Here is a 12,369-nt window from a genome sequence, read left to right as displayed (position 1 = left end):
TATTAGTATTTTTTTAAACGATATTTCATTATTTTATTTTGACCATTTTAATTATTTCTATCTTCTTGATATGTTATCCTTATAATATTTGTAGTGACATTAAGCAATCAAAAGATTTTGAACCAAATTTAGCAGCCGGAAGTAGAACTTTGGTCTTGTGTGAGTTTCTCTACATTAGCGAAAATGCTCTCATGTGTGCGTCATTATCGAATTTTGTTTTTTAATACTTCTTTTATTCCTCAAATACATAGATAAAGTCATGGGTTGGTCACATCTAATTTTTTTATTATTTTAGTTATAGAAAGTTTAATTTTGTCAAAAAAATAGTCCGCGAAATACATAAATGTCAAGAGGAAGATGTTTTTTCACCTCAAACAAATTTTTTGAAGGAAAATTTTATTAATTTCTGAATTGAAAAGTGTCTCAAAAATAATCTCAGAATACATTTGACATTTTATTATTATTTTTTATAATATGGCACTTTTTTTAATGTGCATTTCAAAATTTTTCAATATAATATTTAATGAAAATACGACAACAATTTTAAGGAGATTTTTTTAATATAAATATGTACGTATACTAATGTTTGAGAAGCGCTTTTGTTAGAATATTACTGTCTACATAATCTGTAGATAATATATATATGTATATGAACACTGCTGCGTTCCATTTTTACATAATTTTAATGGAATAAGTTCAAAGACAAACAAAAGACATTTTTAATAAAGAGTATTACAAAAAATATATTATATTTTTACATTTGCATATCCAAAACGTAGCATGTTATTATTATATAAATACACTCTTCTTTATCATTTCCTTTAATACGTTATTTCTAAGTCGCTGAATTGTAAGATGATACATATTCTAAACCTTCGGAGATGAGCTGAGCTACTCATTAATTTAATTTACATTGTTTTGTTTTTCTTTTGCGTATATAAATGTAACGTTCTTTATTGAAGTTTCCAACCTAATTGCATTCTAGCTTATGGAATGCAATCCACTCTGTATAGTATATTTGTATAATACTTGGCTAGTTAATATATAATCTATTGAAATTTCAATTCCGTGATAAACTTTATATTTATGTAACATAACGACTAACAGAGTGGTCAAATCTGTGCATAAATAGAATAGGAACTGATAACCAAAGTTAGTGGCAATTTTGTATGTATGTATGTAAGCTATCAAACTTTGGTTCGCATTTGAATTAATAGCATAGAGCTACCTACATGTACATATATATCTCCAAATGTAATCATGAAATTCTTCGAATTTTACTCTCTATTTTAAATTTATGATTAAAAATGTTCGGTGGCCTGTCATCGGCAGGCCTGATCGATACATGGTTCTATATTTTGTTTGCATTTGTCCACCGCTAATTGAATTCTTTACGATACTTTCCATTGTTTCGGGGAAAACTTGCAAACAAACGATGGAAAAGTTTTTTTTAACATGCTCTGTTTCAAAAAATAGCTGTGTGTACAATGCCATTTTCAGTCATTTTAAATTCATGGTAATTAGGTCGTGGAAAAATGAAACTCGCGGTAAAATGTCGTATATAACAAACATGTATACAATTTTTTTTTTCATAAAAAGAAATATTCACTGTGAAGCTGTTTCTTACTGGCAACTGTATGCATTATATACGCCTTGTGTAAAATACATTTATGTAATTGAAGTTGTATAATTTTACGTTGTGTTCATATTAAGCGAGAGGAATTTAAAAATCGAATGCGTAATTTTCAACATAATGTTCATATAACGAACTATCAAGATAAAATTAAATGTTTACCAATCTATGATCTATCATAGCGCTCTAGCGCTTTTAATCGAAAATTTCATGGCAATTTGTGTTTCGATTTTAATTGTTTTACATTTTAACTAGGCAATTATTTTTATACCCAATTTTTGTTCACATATTGATATTTTCCTGTATATTAAAATAATACTTAATAATAAGATTGGATATTTCGATACGTTTTTACTTTATTTTAAAATTAAAAATTGCATTGATAAACAATTATTTTATGATAAACATATTAAGGTGTCAGTATTTCCTGTATTTATATACTCAGTATTTTTTAACAATAATCTTGCGAGCATTTTTACAAGTCAGTCATCACCATTAAATGTAATTATTATTCCACAAATATTTTATTTGAAATATAATGAATCATAATATATTATTATTTCTACCACATTGAATCCTTAATACTTAATGAAATAAATTATTAAAGCCAATATCCTGAATATAAATATGAACCTGAAACTTATTATGGCTGCAGAATGTATGTATATGTAATTATTATAATAAATCAAAATCTACTTTGATTCCAATATGTTATATTTAAATGTACTATTACATGGACTCAAGAATAATAATATGAGCCGTTATACATATTTGAAAGTGGAATAAATCCACTTTTCGTCATTTCGAGAAATATTTCACAAAACATTAAATATCATGCTTTGCATTTAACAATATTTAAAAATACTGGTGGCCTGTAATACGTTTATTCTGCTTTTCGAGATTCTAGACACATCGAATGAAAATAAGTGATAACAATTTATGAAGTGTCAAACATAAATAGTGATTTTGCAACTGAAAATTGGACTTCACCATTTTCAAATATAACCGCTCATATATGTTCATTCAAACGTAATAAATACATAAGTGCTTTTATATAGAGTACCTTAAAAAGTAAGAAATCAGTCACAAATCTTTCACATCCAGCTTCAAATATTGTACATACAATATTCAAATAAATAGGGAGCACTGAGCGAAAGCACAATGCGACAAGTACCTCCAACTGTCAAATTGAATTTCCTCGTTTGATATATGAAATCAGTTTAGATTTCGCATAAACAACGGGAATGTTCGGGAATTGTTCCCTTCGGCTTGGCATATTTAATATCCGGCAGGTTGCTCTTCGGAAGCTGCACGAAATGATTAACTTACAATGATTAACTTTATTTATTTTGCAACTGTCACCGCGGTGGCATTCCCTTCGTTTATTATGCCACGACACTTTGATCTCGCAATATATTTCTGGCGCTCAGACTGAAATGAAAAAAATGTATATGTACATATTTGAGAAATGGTTCCTCAGATGCAAAGGATGGGTCCTTTGTAGGCTTCCTCCCACCACCCCACTTGGGCGTTTTTCGTTTTCTTCGGTGTATTGCGTTTATTTAGAATTTCCTCTTCATTAGTTTTTCGAGCAGGGGTGGAGCTTTTGCGTAGCTTAAAGCTCGTCAAACCGCGCTCGTCCTGGACCAAACTTGCCCGAGTCCTCTTTGTGCGCAGCCTAATTGCAAAGTTAAAACTGTTTCGGAACAGGCGATTCGAACCGCAGATTGAAAACAGGATGCTGGTAACTGAAGCTCGAAATTAACTTGTGGCAGCAATGCTGACTAAATATAAAACGATGCCAAGGATTGAAACTGCACGTTCTGTGTGTGAATTGCCTTTCGGCATTTTTGTATGCATTACTTTTAAATCGTGCGCAGACCTTTGGCCGAATGGACACTTGGCCAAGTATCCGTTCGACCTAATGTCCATTCAGCTAAGCGTCCATCGACCTTGTGCCGATCGGTCAAGTGTCCATTCGGCCAATAGTACGTTAACCTTCTAAATGGTTCCGCAAAAACTGGCTCACAGACCTTTCACTCAACGGTGTTACGCGCACAAAATTTCACTCATGCGACAACTGGCTCACAACAGTTAATTTGACAAATCTGCGGATTTTCAAAAGCATTTATTTAGTTTGTAGTACCGGTAGTTCCAAAAGCTGGTTTTCGGTCAAATACTAATACCAACAGTATCGGTACTTTCTATAATGCCCGTGAGCCAGTTGTCGTGACACCCTTCTGAATAGAATAAATCATTAGTCATTAATAATTATTTTCCACCTCAGTAATCGTAAGTTATCAGAGATTATTTTAGCCTATTTGTTTGGTAGCCTGCACTCATCATTATTTTCATAAATTAATGTGATGTATGAGTGGAATTTTGATATTCTGTCTTCCATTTGAGCCTGGGAGGAATGTTTTGAATTTGCAACTGGTTCTTATATATTGATGCTGGTTGGTGCAAGACATTCTCTACTTTGTATTTTATTATTTTATATTTTTACTTTATCTGCTATTATATCAATGCTATTATTTTTTTATGGTTTGCGGACAGGTGAGAATATCACATTTAGGCTCAACAGCAACCATTTCATTGAGAAGTTGGATAGCTCTTGGAATATGAGCCATTCGATAAAAAACGCCGTGAGCCGAAGGTACAACCATCAAATGATGATGTGTACCATGCACATAATTATTAGGCACATACAGTCCCAACTGTTCCAGCAACAACGGGTTTGACGTATTACCACGTAGAAGCTGGAGAACAAATGAGAAGTTTATCCGAATTTCAAGAGAATTATACCCAAGCATGCTGAAAAGGAAAGGAGTGGGGTAGAGATATGTGTAATATCCATACTCTTTCATATATCGTAAACGAAGAAATGCGTTTTGCACTTTCTCAATCATACCAAATTGCTTCATGTGGATTACACAATTGCATTATACTCTAGCTTGCTTCTCACAGGCGAGTAGAAAAGCTAGCGAGAAAACAAATGGTTGGAGAATAACCTAGCACATCTCAAGACAAATCCGAGTTGGCGAAAGAAAATGTCAGCGACTGTTTTGATGTGATTGTAAAAGGTGAGTTGAGGATCAAAAGTGATACCCAAATCGACCATTGATTCCACACGCTTCAACAAGAATGATATCCGTTATAATAGAGCGAATGTGCACGTCCATAGCTCATAATTGCACGTGTATTAATATTAAGTTCTAGACCTAAAATAGAACCTCCACGACAGCGTTAATATCAGCTTGACACAAAAGAATAATTTGACTAATTTGAAAATAATAGTTTGACGTACACATATAATGCGTTCTAATTACGTATAATTCAAAGTTGAAAGCACATATGTACATGTATAAATGATTGCGATGTTTCATACATTTTAAACATAAATCAACAAAACTAATTGAACAAAATGATTATTTACGCTATCGTTGATTATCCCTGTAGAGGAAAATGTTAATTATGCAGCTATAGTTTGCTATATTGTATGTAGTTATGAAATATCCAGGTAAACCTGCTATGCAAACATAAGCGGATAATAGCCGTTTGTAAGCCTTGGTAATTAATTAATAATATTACATACATTACTCACATACATATATATGTATATGCATATCGATCTTGGAACATTTCATCATGTACATACATAGTTATTATATTATAACATGCATGTATTTTAATATTAAAAAATAACAATAGCAAAACGTATTTATTTTCACGTATTGACGCAACAATGGTATATATTTATCAAAATGTTATTTACGTTGATTAAATCTAGGAAGAATAATTTAAAATCCCTTTTCCTTTGACCGCATTTTTACTCTCATCTAAATTCAAGACGGCAGTAATCCCTTTTCGCACTTTTCCAAATTAAGTTTGTCGACCTATATATTTTTTTTAAGTTTTCCCAAGACTTGATTCGGCATAGTCGTGTTTGCCACAATGTGTGTGACTCGAATTTTAATCAAAACCACTTTCACTCCACGAGAAAAACCTACGAACAGAATCAATTTCACATGACAAACATTACATTTATAATAGTATGAATTAGCGCGTTGATGAAATTTGTCATTAGTTTAAATCCAGTCATACTCAGCAATTGCATTCACATTCATTTATTGTTTTTTTTTTTTATTATTCCAATAGGATTTGAACCGGAGATGAAAACGCAATTATGTACACCCGGCTACGTTGATACAATATAATACCGGTGGTGGTTTCGTATGTACCGTTAATTTTGTTGAAAATTTTGTATACTTTTGAAATTGTCAATGGTTTTATTATTCCCAAAGGAGCATCTGCTGCATTATCATCAACCGAGTTTAAATTCCGTTCTCACCGTAAAGAGACGGGGCATTATGAAGTTTCGAGCTTACGACTTTTGACTTGCAAATAAAGTTATACATTCTATGCAAGAGTCGCTTTCGCGCGATGTGTGCGAAACTTAATTAAGTAAGTCTACCAAAAGTCTAATTATTATCGACTCTCCAGTGTATGACGATATAATACAAAGTGTGACGAAATTGCAAATAAATTTACATACAATTTTTATTACTTTGACAACAAATCCCTCTGAAAGTTCGCAGTGCATATATTAAACAGCAAATATGTACATAAATACTTTGATTATTTACATATTTAAAAGCTCAATATAAATTTAAAATGGTTTAAATCTATACTAAATTCACCATAGCTTTTACAAAATGTCGATAGATGGCTCCAATAACGATTATAATTTATAAATGCAAATGTATAATACGTTAATCTGTAATTAATTTCAGAATTTCCATCATGAATAAATCCCATCCGACATATTTATAATTTCTCAGTGTTTTTTTTTTATTTGATATCACTAATTATGAATTTTGTTTAAAACGAGATTTCGTTTAATCTTCAGGATATTGCCAATATTAAGAAATGATTAAAATGTTAAATATTAATCATTATTCTAACTTGTAAACGCCATAAATCCACTTTTGGTAACAAACAATAATTTAATGTCATTTTTAGTTTTCGAACACAAATTCTGTCAATCTGTGTAAAGTTTTAAAACCAAATCTGTGAAATGTGATTCAATATAAAAGGCAATAAAACACTTTTTATTTTCTCCGAGCAAAATGTAATTTTGGATTTACGGGTAATATAAGTTAGTGTAACGATATATGTATGTAAGTATAATACATAACCAGGGCTGGCACGTCATATTTTTCTTGTATGTGAATTTCCAAGAAACAATTCCATTTTTAACAAAAAAATAACGGTTATTTAAAAAAAAATTACCGTTATTTTCCGTCTGAAGAATCCATCATTAAAATAATTGAAATTATTTTCTTGAGCAACTTATCCCAGTATTTGACCTCGCTCAAATATAAATTATTTTCTATACAAAGATAGTTTGATTTGTTTAAAGCCTCTTTTTTTAAATCACTCCACTTCTCATTACAATCAAAATGACGAGTGCTTCCCTCGTGTGCCTTTAATAAAGTTTTTTGAGTTAGTTTGGCGCCTTTTTGGTCTCGCACCTCTGTGCTAAGCAAGAAAGTCATGCACAGGTCCTGTACATGACTTTCAAAAGAAAATGGAACAACTTAAATTTTTTTAACTATTATTACTTTTTACTGTCGAAGACATTTCAATCATTCAAGTTACATGCTTATACATAGTAAAACATTAAGGTTGGACTTCACATAGAGATTAAACGGCAAATAAATTTATTAAATTTAAGTTACTCCCCATATATTATTTGACTAGTCTGTGCATAAAATAAAACGGAAAAGAGACTTTTCAATATTTAATAAATTTTACCCACTAAATTCGACCATAGATTCCACACACTTCAACAACACGGATCCAATGGAATATCCGTGACAATAGAGCGAATTCGCACGTCCATAACTCATAATGGCACATTTACTAGTATTCAGTTCAAGAGCTAAACTGGAACTGAATTCCAAAACAGCGTTAATATCCTCTCGAAGGAGGCTTGCCTCTCATCCTTAATACCATATGAACGGCACATCACTATGATTAAATATTATATGAATTAAATATAATATACATAGATACATATATTGTCAAAAACCATTCATTGTCTCACCTGATTATGACTGAATTCAACGGCACTCGCATTTAAATTAAATTCCCACTTTTCAATTCGAGCTTTTATCCCGGATTCGATTCGGACTTTATTTCCAAAGTTTCTTGCGGCTCTCCCTCTCTCCCCCAGCTTCATTCTATTTGATTTTAAAACGCGCTTTATCGCCGCCCCCCCCCCCCCTTTCCCGAAAACTTTAACTTGAAAAGTTATTAAATGCCGGTAGTTGCGCTCGTCCTTAAGCATCCGCGAAATCCTCGCGAAATGAAAACTGAGCTATAAAAACCAACCGGACGAGAAAAATTAGTTTCGCCAACCGGTTAGGAAGGCGATAGGATGAGAACAAATGTTGTTTTTCCTAAAGGAGCAAAATCGATCAATCAAACGTCGACAGATAAGAGGCGAGCGTTAACATAATTTTCGCTTCGACTGACCGCCGGCCGAATGGTTTTCAGATGACTGAGCGAAAAGCGTAATAAAAGAGCGACCATTAGACGTGGGGACCCACGTCTCCAGGGGTCCCCCAGCTTCGCGGGGTCCCTCCTTTATCTCTAGACGAAAATAAATTCGAAAAGAGAGAAAATTACAGTGAGCACGATGCCGTCATGCCGATGTTTATCTTTGACAGTTAAGGCTCGATACTATTCCGCTACGGCGGCGACACTAACGCCCCCACGCAAAAAGCTACAGTCATCACCGTCGACTCTGTCAAGGAAAAACAATTTTCATCCTACGACAATCGGGAAAGTCGTTCATATGTATTATACATATGTATAAGCAGATATCGATCTAATTTGACCTTCCTTCGAATTATATTCGAATATAATGTTTCGAAGGATAAATATATCCTGTATGATCCCAAATACATAAATGCTACCGACAATGTATAATACAATATATATATATATATATATATATATATATATATATATATATATATATATATATATATATATATATATATATATATGTAAGTACGCCATTTTATCTCGCACTTGTGTATTTCTCAAGTTCTATTATATAAATAATAATAATAATATTATTAGATATATAAAGACGGCAATCTGTGTGTGTGTGTGTGTGTGTGCGTCCTAATGCTAGCCGAACAGAATGAATGAATCGATAAAAAGCCTAAAACTTTGTATAAATTCGTTAGCGGTCTCGAACCGGTGACCTCTCGAACACAAATATCCTCATATAGGTATATTCGAGTTGGGAGTTAACCGATTACGCCATGGTCCGATTTGAAATTGTCCTTTTTTTAAACATTTATTGAAAATTTTCGTTATCGCCATATAAAAATACGTAATTGTAATATTTTTATTTAGCGAAGTTTTGACAATTTTTTTTTTCATATTAAACAATTAAATATATATTTTTAATTAAAATTGATTTATATTTTAACGTTATTTGAAAAGTAAAATTAATTCCAGACCGGGGGATCAAACTTACCCCCCCCCCCGCGCACCCAGAGACCAATAGGCAGACCGTTCGTCTATGGTCCCGATCAACAAAATGATTTATATAACATAATTTATAATATTCGAAGTTGCGAGGTCAATGACCGTGGTTTGTTTATATATAATTGTAAGTATTGGGTTTTGTAAATTAAACATACATACATAGTTCACAAATCTTTTTGTTTACGTCACAGACGCGGCAGCAAGCAAATAATTTGATGATAAAAATACTCGACGATGTAGGGAGGCCGCTCTCATCTTGAGAATGGCCTCAAAGTGAGTCACGCACCCATCTACAACGCGCTGCAACCCTTTAGTAGTCTTCATTGACTCCTGCTTGTATTTCGTCCATAGTTCACCAGTATAGAGAATAGTACCAAGGACATAAATAATAGTCTCTTAACCTCTATACTTGAGTGGCAAAATAGTCTTGCTAGCATATTTACCCTTATATAAGGCAATATTTAAATATATACATATGTATTTATTTATTTTCAAATAGAATGGTTTATATTTGGAATAATCTATCCAATGAATTAGCAATTTCTAGTAACTTAAACCTCTATAAAAATAAACTTAATGATTTCCTTATAATTTATAGGTTTTTGTAGTTCTTACTTTTTCAGTTTATCTTGTGTATTTTGTCTTCTTTTTCTTGTATTTATTTTATTTTCCTTTATTTTTTGACTTTTAAAGCTCGCTAGATAATTAATTATACGTATTTTAAAGTTGTAAACATTAGGAAAAATACAATACTAAATTTTGAATTAAAAACTGGAATAGCCAAAAACCTGTGAAAATTGCACATTTTTTCAAACGCTACTTTTTCAAATTTCTTAAACAAGAGTAATCCAAACATAAGTTATTGTCAAATTCGAATTCAGCGGGTCAAACTTAGTAAAGATTGATTGGTCTTCGCTCCGGTAAGTAAAAACGTGATATTTTGTTGCTCTGTGTAATTATAAAAAAATTATATACATTTGTATTTTTGGTAAACGGATTATTTCGCACATTGCGATCACGCATACGGCAATAGTTGCTCTGAAATTCGCAAATACGAAATATCTGACACTCGAGCTCTCGCTAGTTTGATAGTTCGCGTGCGTAACTCTCGGTTGATAGAATTTTCGGGTATTAGATGTTCCATAATCGAGATTTTAGTGACTTGCGCGAGATTAATTTGTGCGAAATAATCACCGAGCCATATTTTCTATCGGAAAAAATAGGTTAATTTTCAATATTGAGTTTGAATAAATGTGATCAAAATTTTACTTATCAATACCAGAGTAATATTTCCAATATTCCAACAATGTTAGTGAGAAAGCTATTATATTTATTTATTTGAAATATTTCAAAACGTTCTTATATGGAATTCAATGTATGCATGATTAACCGTATGAAATTTAATTGGATTTTCCGTTTGAAAAATATATGATTTTCGTATCGTTGTGTGTGTTCCAAGTGTAGTTCCAAGAAGTTCCTAATTGTTTTTTTTTATATAATTAGTAAAACTTAGCAATACACTGATACGAAACCATTGATGAACCTTCATCGATACATGTGAAAATAGCCTTAATTTGTTAACTTGAGCTTTTTTTTATATTGTTTAATTTAAATTTCGATTGAAGATTCAAACAAATTATATACTTTCGGTAAATAAATTTTTAAATTTTCATCTTCCATATAAAACCGCGAATAATTGTATAAAACGTGCAGGCTTTCTGTGGTATCCCAGGCTTAAACACATTTCTAGTAACACGTGTTCTACGTAGACAATAGAACGGAAAACACGTCTTTGTAGTTTATACATATGCTAGGCAAATTGTATGAATGTGTAGGTAGTTTGATAAATGATACATTTCGGCGACTGTCATCGCCTGGCGCCGACACGAACTTCAATTTCGGTAATTTGGTGGGCTAAGATTTTATACCAAATCAAAATAACACTGTTATGCTTGTAACATTTAATAAATATTGTTAATTGAATTTCCTTTCCGGCCGTAATTAAATTATCATGTAACTGTTATGTATTTGTTCAATATTTTGTATAATCATTTTTTTTCATCGACCGTATTCATAAGCTCGTAGGTACATATTTATATGTATGTGTATACTTTGACAGGTCTTTGAAACTGTTGTGCAACACGATATCGGGAAAATTTAATGAAAAAACTGTCCTACATAACGTGTAACATCTGCCAAACTCTTTCCAACCATGGAAATTCTTTCAAATTCAATATATAATATAATGTGTGCAAAGTAAAGTCAAAACGTGTTCGACAGTACTACATATAATATACATTTTTGACTCGGCGTCTTTTGTGTCTTTCATGAATACTTTTTTTAAATTAAATTTTCCATAATATATTTCACAAGAAAACTGCTTGCCATTTATTTCAATGTTGCAAAATAAGCCTGACTTATTTTCTTCCTAGTTTTTTATTGCAATTTAATAAAATAACTATCATAAATTGCGAAATTTTAAATGAAGATTTGAAAGAGATTACTTAATTGAGAAAAAGATGATTAAAATAGTGATGTAACCTTTTTAAATCTCACAAAAGTGTATCTTAAAAAAAATCATTAACCCGGTATTAATATAGGAACAACAGAATTGGATATTTGTGACTCCAATTCGATCGTTTCCTATATTTGCCAATCTGATTTAATTTTTGAAACGATTCCTCCATTAAATTGACAAAAAGAACATCCTACCCACTTTATCACAAATATCTGAATTCGATTTATGTACAACATGTAAAAAATTATAAACAAGTCTAAATCAGATTAATTAATTAATTAATCAATTGTTAATTTCGTGTTCTTCAGCCTCTTGAAATACAGCGATTTATGTGATGAAAAAATGCTGCAATGTTTTTAATTAATTGTCTAGGAAGGCACATTGGGGTTTACCTGTTAAGCATTCCTAGTATATATCATTGTAAAAATAAAATAAAATAATTGCCCAGTGAGTTATATCATCGGCTATTATTTGTTTGTCAAAAAAACTTATCACAAGTATAATTATCACTAAATTTTCGTACAAACTACGGGCCATTTTTTGAAAGAAATTGACCATTTAAATTGTCGCGGAAGATAAATACGCCCCATTTAACATTGATATAAAATTATAAAATACTCTCTCATACGAGAATATAAAAAAGTATATA

Source organism: Arctopsyche grandis, chromosome 6, assembly GCF_051622035.1.
Source record: "Arctopsyche grandis isolate Sample6627 chromosome 6, ASM5162203v2, whole genome shotgun sequence".
Taxonomy (NCBI): domain Eukaryota; kingdom Metazoa; phylum Arthropoda; class Insecta; order Trichoptera; family Hydropsychidae; genus Arctopsyche; species Arctopsyche grandis.
The sequence above is the reverse complement of the archived record's forward strand: the minus strand, read 5'-3'. Positions refer to the sequence as shown.